Below are 14,747 nucleotides of genomic sequence, written 5' to 3' on the forward strand. Positions count from 1 at the left end.
CTGTCTGAGGAAGGTGGCATGATGTGATAGAAAGAGAAGGGACTGTTGAGTTGGAAAGACCTGGGTGTGCCTCACTAGGTATGCGACCTTGGGCAAGTTACTTGGCTTCTCTGGGCCACAATTTCCCCCTCTGCTTAGATATGCAAATGATGGCTACCACATGAAGTTGTTATAAGATTTAATTGAGTTATGTACGTGAAAGCCAGTTCAGCGCCTGATTTTAGTGGTAGGTTGTTGATAATATTTAGTTTCCTTCCCAGAAAAAAATGAAAGTTAAAACTGGACTTGATGGGGTCTGATATTGCTACCCACTTGCTTTTATATCTAGTATGGGAGAAACTGGCCATCACCCATGTATGGTGTGCTCCCGGGGCTGGATTACAGAGATGTGGCCTTTCCCGCTGAGGAAGGGAAGGCATCAGAGTGCAGCCAACTGGAGACTCTTCCTTTTCCTCTGACCCCTTTGTTGAAGGGTGACTTCTGCCTACTCAACAGGCCCTTCCTCTCTGCTATCTTCTTCTGAATGTTGAAGTTTCCACTGCAGCTCGATGTTCCAGCCAGTAAACACTCATATTTTCCATCTATCCTGGGGGTCGAGCTTTGGGAGAGCTTTTCTCTGGAGGAGTTTGGAGCTTATAATTTTGTACTTTATACTGTTATATAAACAACACTCTCTAGCCAAAGAGCACAATCACAAAAAGAAACCACTTTTAGGGGGGCCTAAAAAAAAAGAAGAAGAAGAAGAAGAAAGAAACTCTTTTATGCTCAGAGTTCTGTAGAAGTGATATTTCACTTCTTATTCTCCTTCCTTCTTTCCCACAAAATAAAGTTAACCTGGCCTTCCTCCTGCGGAATCTTAGTTCTTACCAGTCTCTTCCCCTTGAGGAACATGTTTCTTCAGCACATGAAGGATAAAGGCCTGTGCTTCTATCTAAAATTCCCCTGCTGCTTTTCTCACTCAGCCAGACACAGAACCTCTCCAGGGTTATGCTCTGTGTCGGTTCAAGCTCTGTGACAGATTCTACAGTTCCTCATTCACCGGGAGAGCCGAGTATCATAGGTGTTTGTGCCAAGGCCAGAATGATTGGGCCTCTGCCTGTTGAAGGAATGCTGGTAAACCTAGGAAATGTGTGAGAGATAGCTGGCTAGACATCATAGCAAGGCCTGGGCAAAGTGCGTTTGGGAATGTTTGGGCCTAGTACCAGGAGTGAAAGAAGTAGGTCTTTCCTTATCTGCGAGCCAAAATGCAGGTTGCCGTGTGGTATGTGTGTGCCAGTGCAGCGTTTCTTTAGTCGGCCTCCACCCCTCCCCTCCCCTCCCCTCCAAAGTATCAAAGAGAAACCACCTCGCATTTCCTTAGGATTAGCACGCAGGAGAACCACCAGCCACACAGAGTCGTCGTCGGAGGCAAGACTGTATCTTATGTGATTGTTCGCTTTATAATTTTAGATCTATCCACAGTTGGTGATTATGGTGGTTTTAACAGGCCTGAATGACAAAAATTCGCATATGAAGCTGGATGAGGCTCCTTTTCTCGAATTAAGAAATTCGATCAGTGACTCAATTCATAATTCAGTTTAATTCTCACCTGGTTTTTCTATTATCTTCCATCTGGCCAAGTTCACTCTGTTTACCAACCTTGAAAGAGCTTGGAAAGAATGGCAGTAGTAAAAAAAAAAAAAAAAAAACCACTATCTTTCTTTCTGGCTCCTGTAGGGAGACCTTGATGATCCAGTTGTAAAGCAGTACTTAGTGTTGACTCAGTGAATTTTTAGAAGGAAGACCAGCCGGCTTCCCTGAGCCTTTAGCTGAAGATCCCGTCCTATCTCCTCCTCCACTCTTCTTTCTGTTAAGCCTGTCAGCATGTTACCAACCTAGTACAACTAAGAAGTCGTTGCTTTTCTTTAGTTCCTAGGATTTAAGAGGAAAAAGGAAAAACTCCCTGTACCTATATTTTAATAAAAGAAAACAATAGACTGATAGCGTCCGAAAAGGAGTAAAGAGCCTCTCTTCCCTCGCAATTGCTTTGAGAAGGAAGGTTCCGGTGTGGGTTCTGGTTTTGCCTTGGTTCTTGATGACTCTTAGTTCCTTTTGTAGAAAAGAGAGAAATGTAAAATTAGACTCACTGAGAACACGGTAGTCCTACACCACTTTGTTTAATGCTTACGTTAGATACATGGTAGGGAAAACAGGTATACCTAATCGTAACACTGAGGTTTACGTAATGTATTTTTATTGTGAAGTTAGTATCCGGAAGTTAAAATTTTGATTACAAAGCGAGAAAATGCTCCTAGAGAAAGATACCTAAGAGAAGCTTTTAGCTTTTTATTTATTTATTTTTATATGTTTATTTGTTTATGAGAGATAGAGACAGCATGAGTGGGGGAGGGGTAGAGAGAGAGGGAGACACAGAATCCAAAGGAGGCTCCAGGCTCCGAGCTGTCAACACAGAGCCCGACGTGGGGCTTGAACTCACAAACCGTGAGATCGTGACGTGAGCCAAAGTCGGACGCTTAACCGACTGAGCCACCCAGGCATGCCTAAATGTGGAGTCAAGTATTCTTTGGTGGATGCAAGGAAAGCCGGAGGAGAGAGAGAGGCAGTATATGTGCGCCTAGGAATTCAAAATGTCGCATCATATGCGAGGCCCCTGGGGTTCATAATAAGCAACAGTAGAACTCTTGTCTTAACTGCCCTATTCTTCTGCCTCAGAGGCCACAAAGGGGTGTTTTTGGCTTTCAGGAATTATCGGGCTAAGTAAGACTTGTATTAGTTTGTCTTCAAAGCCAATAATCAATACCACGTTTGGCCTGGTTTTTAAAAACAAGTTTTACTATCTTTCTGTGATGAAAATGAAATATGGTTGCATCTCAGTAATGTGACTACAATCTAGGAGGATTTAGATGAGAAAAGCAGGCTTTCTGGCATAGCAGGTAAGGAAACCATAAAGGGGTTAATAAATGGGATGTACTTAAAGTCTAGAGGAAATCAATTCTTGTTTTTCTGAAACTTTGCACCAAGGAAAATTGAGTAGATGAAAGAATCTGCCTATATATCATTAGTGTTCTCAAATATCATGCTTAGCTACGTGAACCCAACACATTTGAAATACCAGCCCCCGAAAGAAAAGTTTTGTTACTTTCTTCACCAAATTATTAGTGTATTGAAATACATGAATAAGAGAAAAGGTGGAACTGGCCATTAAGTGGTGTTCCAGCTAGGAAGTGGCTTCATCTGGTAGTTGTTAAAACAATGTCATCCCAGAAAAGTTAACACGCATTTACTGACAATTTCCTAAATGCAAGATACCGAGCTGAGCTCGGAAGGAGGTATTGGACAGGGTCTCTGTTCTCAAGGAGGAAAATGAATAGTCCTATTAATGCAAGTACTGTGAAATAATTTGTACTTGATTGTTGAAGAAGAGGATTATCCTGTAGGTGGTACGAGTTCAGAGGAGAAATTGATCACTGATAGAGAAGCTGGCAAAAGGTCCACGGAAAGGAAAGACACGTGAGCTGGATCTGGAAGGGCAGGTGGGGCGTGGATGGGCAGAGGCTAATACTAACAAATTAAGAGATAATTGCACATTTACTTTGTACTCAACACTATTCAAGGATCAAAGTAATGTGATTCACACTCCTACTAAGTTCAGCAGGGTGGTCTAAAGAATACTACCTAAATGTTTGTTTACTTTATGTACCTAAAATGCAAAGCGAGTGATTAAAAGAGGGCATATAGGTTCGTAGGAGTCACAATTCAGAACAGGTACCAAAGACAGGCGGAAAGAGAAGGCTCTGCAGAGGAAGGGTTTAGGGTAGGGAGTAAATTCGGTCCTAGACTGTGTGTAGGCTACGGGCAGGTGAAGGACAGGAGAGGCGGGGGAAGACAGGTAATGGCCAAAGTGTTTGTAAGCATTTTAAAGGGACAGGGAACGGGAAGTAGTCGGGCTGAAGCAGAGTATTTCTGTTCAAAATACCAAGCATTGGTCAAAACACTTAGTGAGTTTCAGGTGATAGAAACTGAAATCAAGCTGGCTGTAGCTGTACAGATTTTTTAGTTCGTAGAGATAAAAAGTCTAAGTTGGTGTTGGAAGCTTTGGAAATATCATTGATCATACTTTCTGCTGCCTTCCAGTTCACAGGTAAATCAGAAGTTACAGGAAAAAATCAGAGAGCGAGAGCAAAACACTGGCTTTATTACTGATAAGGATAAATCGGAGAAGGTAGCCTATGAATGTGGCACAATTTGGCTTCTACCTCTCAAGTCTAAGTCTTTCTGACTCGTTTTATTTATATTGTTAACCTTTTACTTAAAGATTTTCTTGTTGATATTTTCTCTGATCATTAAAATTTTTAAGGAAGAAGTAAAAAGACCTAATGCACCACAGTCTTAAAAAAAGAAAAGAAAAACAAACAAAAACTTGGCCCGATTTCCAAAACACACACCTGCCGCTGGTCCCAAACTACATTTCTAGTTTTATTTCTCCTCACAGTTCAGTTCCAGCCAAACTCAATGGATCAGAAATAAGCCTGGTATATTTGCCCTAGGACTTCCTTGCATATACCGCCCGATAGCCTTGACCCTATTAGTTTACTCTCTACTCACTGTCACTCCTTCACGGAAGTGTAAGTTGTCTTGTTCACTGTTGTGTCCCGGTGCCTTGGTAAGCAGTAGGCACATGGAAATAGGAACACATATTAAATGACTATTTAAGGACTTTACGTGTAAAGGAGTGAGTGGATGGACATCCTGCCCCTCACCTGCATCTGCACACGTCCACACCCTGGTGTCCTACAGAGCTCAGCTCAGGCCAGCCTTTCTGCAGTCCTCCCTGTTCCTGGCGCAGATGCCGTTAGCATTTCTCTTCCTTCTCTTCCCTCCTCACCCACTGGACTCATGTTCCTAAGAGCTATACCTCAAAGGAAGCTCAGGCTAAGCGCACAATGTTAAATCCCTAGAGAATGGACATTTGGGGCCCTTCCTGTCCTAGTGAACTGAACACTAGGAAAAAAAGACCCTAGATCCTCCATTGAGCCTAAAGCTCACAACACCCCTGCCCCCCCCCGCCCTTCCCAAGTCATCGGGTCTTTACTGCTTCTCCTTTGGACGCTATTCAGTTCTTTCATGTTATCCAAAATCACAAGTGCCCCACAAGCAAGAGGCCTTCCTTAATCTGGGGGGTAGAGGCAGGTATGGAAGAGGAAACGGCGGACAACTTTTTCCCCGTATCCTTCTCCCCACCCCACCTAAACTATAGGAAGGAGCCTTACGAGCCAATCCTGAAGATGGTTGGAGTGGAAGGTCATCCACCATCTTGGACAGCCCAGGATGGGCTTAAGCTATCTCTTTACTCCAGCCTTTTCACCTTGATTGCCTAATGAGTTCTAGAGTTTGCTAAATGTGTGTTTTTATGGTGTTCAGCTTTTTGGTGTTCTTTATAGTAGTTCTGTCTCCTCACTGCCCTTCATTTGATAGACTTACTGGCATCCCCTACCTGAGTGGTTGATATGGCAGAGGCATAATGTCAGGCCACCATGTCCCTATTCCCTGTTCAAATATCATCTCCTTACCTCTGTTATGACCCTTCCCATTCCTCCTTATAGTCTGGTTCTTTGTGTATTTGTCTCACCTGTCGTACTAGATTGTGAGCTTTTTGAGGGCAGACATCAAGTCTTACACGTTTTTACGTCTGTACAGTACCCTGCACAAAGTCCTCAGTAAATGTTTGGTGAACAAGCAGCTATATTTGGTGAACAAGCAGTTTGGTGAACAAGCTGTCCCGTGTGGGTGCCACAAGCCAGGTGTGGCTGCTTGTGAAATCAAGTGAAAACACCAGCTCCTCGGTCATATTAGCTCTATTTCTCATGCTCAAAAGCCATGTATGGCTCGTGGCTACCTTATTAAATAGCACAGGACGAGACGGTTGCCCCGGAAGATGTGAGGAGGACCCAAACTTGGTCAGTGGATTAAAAAAATAAAAAGGAATGAGTTTTCCAAGAAAGGCATAGTCTTGATTTTCCTCCTAGGCCCTTCTGTAGATGTCAAGCCTCTTTTGTTTAGAGCTAGAGATTTACCACAGATGCTGTTCTTGAACTAATTTGTGGTGCTGGGAGGGGCATATTCTAATGCCTTGGGAATCTCTAAAGCCCAGAGCTTCTGTATTACTAGTGTCTAACCAATCAGAGCTGGGCTGACCGAGAGGAAGGGGCTTTTTAAGCCGATCCCAGTGTTAGCGTTTTATTTTCTGCCCGTGGCTAAATACTGGGGAGAGGTCTTGCTTGCCCACGCTGACCCAGCCCCCCGGCCCCCACCTGCTTGGCTGGCAGTTCTGACTTGGCTTATAGAGCTGCTATAGCCCTGGGGAACGGAGCCAAACATGCGGAAGTGGTTACGTGTACTAGCTCCCAGGGAAGCTGTGGCTAGCAGGGGGAGTGGGTGGGGTCCTGCCTGATGGCTTTTCAAAGAAGCCAGATCTTTGAAGTTTTGTTTTAGCAGCTGCCAGGTATGCTATTTCAGCACTTTGCAGGCTCTCTCACCCTGTTCCCATATCGCATTTTTTCTTTCCTATATGTGCATCGCATACACAATGGGAGCTTGAATGTCGGGAGGGTAAATACAAAACTGTGCAGTAAGTTGTTAAACACAACCCTCTTGCCTTTTCTTTTTACGTGACTGCTGTGAGATAGCTACTTGAATGCTCCCTTTTCCCTTCTCAGCTCCGACCCTCTCTGACCACCTGCCAAAGGGGAGACACACAGAGCCCTCTTCTATTTTGGGAAAGTAGTTAAGTTTTGAAAAACTGGAGGTCCCACATTCCTCTGATGGAATGGGTTATCATTCTGGGAATAGAGCATCTCCCTTTTCCAAAAGGGAGCCCCCAGCGAGCAACCCTGACTCTTGGTCTTGGAGTACATTTCTTGAGCGCACCCCTTGTTCGCCACTGGACCTTCAGCACTTAGCACAGCGTCAACAGCACATGGTTATTAAACATGATTGCCCTGCGACTGCTGTGCCGGGTGGAGGGACGAGACAGGCAGGGTGCCCTCCGAAGCCCACACTCAGAGCTCTCCCCGATTCCTCGCTTGCTTGCTTAATAATCTCCTCCTCCCGTCCAGTCTGCGGTCACCTCCAGCCTGTTCCAGCTGCCCCCAAACTTGCTCCTTCCTCTGGACTCTGACTCCTCCCTCTTCTGGAGTATAGTATCTGCTCCTCTGCGTAATTATTGATTTATTTTTATGCCTTTGTTCTTTATCTCCTGATGTGTAAGTCTTTAAAAGACAAAGGCTAGATTTTCTTCCTACACCAAGAACCTGGGACCAGGAACATGGACCTGGAACTTCCTGACTTGGGCTAAATCGTTTGACAAAAAGCCTCACTTTGCCGTGTGGGAAATGATGATGCCTGGGTTGTCTTGACGGTCTGATGAACTCATATATGTGAATGTGCTTTGTAAACTATAAAGTACTGCACATGAGTAGGTCTCTTCAGTATTAATAACACTTATCACTGTAGAATAGCGATGTTTATCCTGCTGATGATACACAGTCTGACCTCCCCCAGAGCTGAGGTAGATCACCAGCTCCGTCCTGCATTACTCAGCTTGGCACGGGTTTAAAGCACAAAATGGGCTATTCCGGGCCCTCTCTGTCATCACCTCTCTTTCAGTCTGCAGGTTCTTCTTTTTCAGACCTGTGGGGTCATTATTTTTCTTCCTAGTCTCTTCCTGCTTCTCCCCTCAGGCCCTGGCTGAGTTTTCTCTTTCAGCCCATCTGTTCTTAGCGAAGCAAGGTTCACCCATGTCCTTTCCCATTTGAGGTTGGATTGGCCATCCCAGAGGACCTCCCGCAGCTCTGCCCACAGCAGCGCTGGCCCCTCGTCATTCTCCCTCCGCCCAGCCCCGTGCTTTCAGCAGCAGCCCGCTCGGGACCCTCCCCATTTTCCTGTCCCTGCCCTCGCTTCTCTGCCAGGCTGTCCCTTCAGTCCTGCCTTCCATGACATCTCTTCGCGCATTTGCTTCCTTCTTCTGGGCTCAGACTTTTCATCTGGGAAGACTACTCCCCTTTTCAAGACTCTGAAGTTTGGTGTATCACCTGTCACCCGGTCCCCATCACCTTTAGTAGACGGGCAGGCACTGCCATTCTTTATGGCTATCACATGGCTTGAGAAGGTCCAAATTCCTTTATATTACATTCTTGAAGGTCTCACATTTAAATGTGATGGCCTGGTATTTGAGAGCATGCATTTTAGAGGCAGACCAATTTGGATCCCTCCTTGTTTTAGCCACTTACTAGCTATGTCACTCAGGGCAAGCTCTTTGAAGCTAATGTTATTATATCTAAATGAAGGCAAAATGCCTACCTTGTAGGGATATGCTGAGGAGCAAATGAAAATTAAACGACATAAGAAAAGCACTTTCACACGGTGCCTGCCATACAGTAAGTGCTCAGTAAATGGGAATTACTATAAACGTTTCCAGGCCACTTGTCCATACCCTGTCTTGTGAGTATCAAAAACTGGAGTTAGGGGGTGCCTGGGTAGCTCAATCCTTTGAGCATCTGAGTTCGACTCGGGTCATGATCTCTCGGTTCGTGGGTTCGGGCCCCCTGGTGGGCTCTGTGCTGACAGCTTGGATTCTGTGTCTCCCTCTCTCTCCCCCTCCCCGGCTTGTGCTGTGACTCTCTCTCTCTCTCTCTCTCTCTCTCTCTCTCTCTCTCTCTCTCACACACACACACACAAATAAATAAACATTAAGAAAAAATGGAAGTTAGCTGGTTTTGTAAATTCTTACCCCTGCCTGGTGGTAAAGTAAGGACTTGAACCCAGGGCTTCAGGTTCTCTTCCTGATGAATTTTTGATTCAATCCTTCTAACTCCTCCAAAGGCTCATTCTAGTTTCGTTTCTTTGGGCGGAACATAAGACCACCCCAGAGAGAGGAATGTTCGTTTCCTCATGCATATGTTCATTCAGCAAACATTGCATGACTGTGATGTTGCCAGGCTCTGGGTGGACAAAGACCAGAATGATGAATGCAGTGCCGCCAAGGTTGGTCCCAGCGGGTAAGAAACAGTCACTGTGAAGAAAAGTCACAGCACGCTGCTCCTGAAACTATTATTACACTATACATTAACTACCTTGGGTTCAAACACATTTAAAAAATAAATAAAATGACAGCAAAAAAAAAAAAAAAGAACAGTCACAGTCCAAAAAAAACATACCAATAAAAGGCATCTTGGAGCCTTGAGGAATAAGCTGTATCAGAAGAAAACCAGAGTAGGCTTTGCAGGGGATAGATTATTATTTTTTTACCAGGTGAAAACGGCAGAGACTTGCGTGAAGGCAGAGAAGTGTGGGAGAACATGGTTGTGAGAGCGTGGCGTGCAAGTAGGGGATGGTTCGGGTTGAGGAGGGAAAGTTAAGTGCACCATTCTGAGGAGAGTTTATCCTGGTATCTGCCCAGTTCATTAATGTCGCCTGAAGGAACCAGGGGCAGGTGTGTGTGTTTTAACATTGCTCTGTCTTTTTTTTTTTTTTAATTTTTTTAAATGTTTTTATTTATTTTTGAGACAGAGAGAGACAGAGCATGAGCAGGGGAGAGGCAGAGAGAGAGGGAGACACAGAATCCGAAGCAGGCTCCAGGCTCTGAGCTGTCAGCACAGAGCCCGACGCGGGGCTCGAACTCACGGACTGTGAGATCGTGACCTGAGCTGAAGTCGGACGCTTAACCGATGAGCCACCCAGGCGCCCCTGCTCCGTCTTTTTACCTCATGTTTCTACTGTCTCTTCCCCATTCATATCTGGCAAACTCTTCCAGTCATTCTGGATGAGGCCCAGCGCTAACCGTTACCCTGTGCGCCTTCTGCGCTCATCTCGCAGAGGTGGCCTTCTTACCCGTGGCCTCCACCTTGTGTTGTAGTTCAATTTCACGTCTTCTGCCACCTCCTTTAAAGCGAAGACCTGAACATCTGTGTACTCCTGTCCCTCACCGCGACGTCTGACACGCAGTAGCCACTAACATAACTGAAGGAACGTGAATGCCGTAACTCAACATGTTTCCATCTGTAGGATCTGAGCTTCAGCGTCCGCCAGTAAGGCGGCCCTGAGCTGCTCAAAACCCTACTGTGGCACGAAGACCTTTTTGCAGCGCACTCCCACCTACTAGAGCCGTGCGCCGCACACTCGAAGGGATTAGACGACTGAAAACAGTACTCAGCCCAGTGACTTCCACCCAGTGGAATCCATATTAAAGCGGAGCAGTGTCTCACAGTGTTCACTAAGCTGTCTACGGTTATTGTCCTCACCTGGCCTTTTTTCAAGGACTGTGTGGCTGTTTGAGTAGCACTGTTTACTTACAGCCCTGACTAACCTCGGCTACACTCACAAGGAAAAGTTTCTTCACATTCTAATAAACACACAATCTATATTTGGTACCAGCTTCATGTCACATTTTCTCTCTTACTTTTTGCAAATATACCCTGGTCTGCACCCTGCCACAGGGATCCAAACAGCTCAGCGGTCTTCTGACAGACGGAGCTGTAACACGGTATTCACATGTGTAGTTAAATATATGTTACATACTGATCAAACTTCCACATTTGTGGAGTTGCCTCAGCACGGAAGAGTGGAGAATCTCTCTTAAGGCTTTAGTGAAGAGAGGCATTGTAATTCAACAGCAGACCATCACAATGATGTACCCCGATGCGTGCTATGGTAGGATGGCAGGCCACTCCACTAGGATAGTACCTTCAAGCTAAGTTTTCTTTTCCTTTTAAAATGTGTTACCCAAGTAACTACATAACAAATTATCTCCCAGGTTAGCAGCTTAAAACAACAAACATTATTATCTCAGTTTCTGTGGGTCAGGAATTAAGGAGCAGTTTAACTGCTCAGTTCTGGCTCAGGCTCTTTCATGAGGGTGTAGTTAAGATGGCCGCCGAGCGGGCTGCAGTCATCTGAAGGCTTGCCTGGGGCTGGAGGATCCACTTCCATGATGGCTCACTCTCACATGGATGATGAGATCATGCTGGCTATTGGCAGGAGGCCTCACTTCCTCACCACATGGACTTCTCCACAGGGCTGCCTGCATGTCCTCATGACATGGCAGCTGGCTTCCTCCTCATGACATGGCAGCTGGCTTCCCCCAGAGCGAATGACTCAAGAGAAAGACTGCAGCCAATGTCTCTTATGACCCAGCCTCAGAAGGCTTTTATGACCCAGCCTCAGAAGTCCTACACCATCGTTTAAAAAAATTGTTTTAATTGTGGCAAAATACACATAACATAAAATTTACCATTTCTAACTGTTTTTAAGTGCACAGCTCAGTAGCATTAAGTACATGACATTATTGTGCAACCACCGCCACCATCACTTCCAGAACTCTTCCATCTTGCAAAACTGAAACTCTGTAGCCATTAAACACTAACTTCCCCTTCTCTCTCCCCCCAGCTGCTGGCAGTCACTAGTCCACTTTTTGTCTCTATGAATTGGGACTATGCTAGGTACCCCATATAAGTGGAATCATACACTATTTGTCCTTTTGTGATGGACTTAATTCATGCAGGGTAATATCCTCTAAGTCCATGCATATTGTGACATCTGTCAGAATTTTCCTCTTTATGGCTGATAATATTCTGTGGTATGTATATACTACATTTTGTTTATCCATTTATTTGTCAGTGGATACTTGGAATGCTTCCCCATTTTGGCTGTTGTAAATAATGCTGCTCTTAACGTGGGCGTACAAATACTTGTTCGTGTCCCTGCTTTCATTTCGAGTATATATCCGGTGTGGAATTGCCGGATCACATGATAATTCTGTTTTTTCCAGGCTAAATGGATCCACTTTATTTTTCTTGTATGAACATACTACGTAGTGGCCATGGATGGAGTCTGGCCCCTCCACATGGAGACTCTGGTGTAGCTCTTTACTGGATGCTTGATGCTCAGTGATAACTTTATAGGCTTGGTTAACACAGTCTCTTCCTAGAGGTTGGGTGACATAGCTGGAGGTCTTGGAGACGGCATCAAAGGTAGCCTTGGCAATGATGCCCAGAGTGGCAGTGCTTCCCCTGGACAAGGTATAGCAGTCATTGATAGCAGCCATCAGCAGCAGCTTTTTGGGCAGAGTAGCTGAGATAATGCCAGTGCCTCTCAGGCTAGGGAATGAGGCATACTGGCACGGAGCTTCTGCAGCTGGTCAGCTTGCAAGGGGTGGTGTGGGGCCTGTGATTGAGTCTTGCTTCTGAGTACCCTCGCCGCACAGCGACAGTGGAGAGCCTGGCCAAAGTGATGGTGCCGCGAATGGCAGCGGCTGCCTTCTGAGAGCATTTACCCAGATTGACGTGGCTCATGTGGCCCCCGATGGCAACAATGCCTTGAACCTGGTTCACTGGCCAGCCGGGATCTGTTTTTGCACAGGCATAATCCTTAAGCTCACCCTTAAAGGTCATCTCTAGGAAAAAGTCCATGACCCCTTAGGCTCCTTGATGGGCAGGGGGAAGAGATAGATTTCCTCCAGGGACTCAGCAATCATGTCCTTGACCAGGTGGCCCAGCTTGGTGACAGGGAACCACACTTGTCCTTGGCCTTGCCTCAGTGAGCTCTGTGGCTCAAGACACCTGCAGCTCCAGAAGCTGTTGCCCAGACCTCTGGAAGTCGCTGCTTCCAGGTTTCCTACAGCACACGCACGCATCCTCTGCCATTTGGTGTTTTCTTGGAGGAGAAGGGCAATTCTATTTTTAATGTTTCGAAGAACCATCATCCTGTTTTACACAGCCACCGCAACATTTTACAATCTTCACCCACACTTGGCATTTTCTTTCTTTCCTTCCTTCTTTCTTTCCTTCCTTCCTTCTTTCTTTCTTTCTTTCTTTCTTTCTTTCTTTCTTTCTTTCTTTCTTTCTTTCTTTCTTTCTTTTGATAGTAGCCATCCTAATGGTTGGGAGGTGGTATCACTGTGGTTTTGATTTGCATTTCCCTAGTGATTAGTGATGCTGAGCATCCTTTCATATGCCTGTTGGCCATTTATTTGTATATCTTCTTTCGAGAAATGCCTATTCAAGATTTTAATAGAGTAGTTCGGTTTTTTGTTTTTCTGAATTTGAGGAGTTCTCTATGTATTTTCTGTATTAGTCCTTGATCAGATATGATTTGCAAATATTTTTTCCCATTTCGTAGGTTGCCTTTTTATTCTGTTGATGATGTCCTTTGAGATGCAGAAGTTTATCATTTTGATGAAGTACAATATTTCCATTTTTTTTCATTGCCTGTGCCTTTGGTGTCCAGGAGGGCCTTGTCAAATCCAATGTCATGAAGCTTTTGCTCTTTGTTTTCTTCTAAGAGTCATATCATTTTAGCTCTTAACATTCAGGTCCTTCAAGCACACTATGTTTGCTGCATCCATGGTGCTGGGATAGGAACAGCAGGGACTGGGGGACGCTGGAGGCCATCTGGAGAGTTGACACCCACAATAATTCAGGTATCTTGTTTTTAAAGTTAAGCAATTCTAGGGGCACTTGGGTGGCTCAGTCTGTTAAGCCTCCAGCTCTTGATCTCAGCTCAGGTTTTGACCTCAGGTTATGAGTTCAAACCCCGTGTTGCGATCCACACTGGGCATGGAGCCTACTTAAAAAAAAGTTGAGTAATTCTGTAAGATTTAGAGTGACAATGGGAATCGTTTGTTCTTTCTTTCCCTACTGCTACAATCTTAATCTCCACACCTCAGAGATGCTTGCTTTCAGTTATTTCTTTTAAGCACTTTCTTCTGTTATTTACCTTCATATTTCTAAGTCTGCCATTTCTGGCTTTGCATTTTATGTATTATTTATTAACTTCCTATCAGGAGATGGAAGTTTAGCATTCTCATACTACCCCCGCCCCCCCCCCCCCCCCGGCATAACCCCCACCACACGCACACACACTTCCCTTCCTCCCATCCTTGCCCTATACAATAATATCATGTGTTGTTCAATCAGTGTTCACTGTTTTCATTATCATAACTATTCCTTCAGAAACTTCTGGGCCTCTTAGGGTCCTCATTTCTTCTCTCCTATTTATCCATTTCTCTGTTGGCTGAATTTCTGAGGGATTCTCTTAATAATGCCTTTTACTATCTGTTTACCTACATCCAACTCGGTACATGTTGTGAAATGAAGAAATGTTCTGAGTTTCAAATTTCTTTCAGTTCAAGACAGTTCACACATTGCCGCAAACCCATGGTGGGAGGTGAGGGGAATATATGTGTGTATACACACACGCACACATGCATTGTAATTAATATAATATAAAATATACAATACATATAACTATGTGTTTTCTAATTTTCTACAGACTTAAATATTTCTGCACTTAATTAGTTGGACAAAATAATACATACATGTAGCCACACCATGAAACAATCACACAAATATATACAGATTGTGAGGAGATGAACAGCCCTCTCCTCAGAGATAGTCACAGTTAAAAAATTAATTTGTGTATTTTGTGTTTTTCTGAGGCTTTTTTTCCTTCCTAATGTCTCCATGGTTTTTTTTTTTTTTTTTTTTTTGGTCTATTTATATAAACCTACTTAAATATTTTCAGCTACTATGCAGTTTTCCAAAGTTTGAATATGTGCTCTAATTTATTATACCACTCTCCTAGTAAAGAGTAAGTTGTATCCAATTTAGGTATCTGCGGTGAGCACCTTGTACATATATCTGTGTGCGCTTGTGCAAGTATTTCTATAGGGTATGTTCCAAGTGGAATTTGTT

The 14,747-nt window shown here is 44.6% G+C and overlaps 1 protein-coding gene and 1 pseudogene across 19 annotated transcripts in view; one reads left to right on the forward strand and one right to left on the reverse strand.

Annotated features, from left to right (window-relative positions):
• Positions 1 to 14,747, forward strand: part of TTLL5 (tubulin tyrosine ligase like 5) — a 286,889-nt gene that overhangs the window by 153,586 nt on the left and 118,556 nt on the right. The window lies entirely within an intron of this gene.
• Positions 11,863 to 12,754, reverse strand: LOC144616489 (small ribosomal subunit protein uS5 pseudogene; annotated as a pseudogene).

This window comes from Panthera onca, chromosome B3 (assembly GCF_046562875.1).
Source record: "Panthera onca isolate mPanOnc1 chromosome B3, mPanOnc1 haplotype 2, whole genome shotgun sequence".
NCBI lineage: Eukaryota > Metazoa > Chordata > Mammalia > Carnivora > Felidae > Panthera > Panthera onca.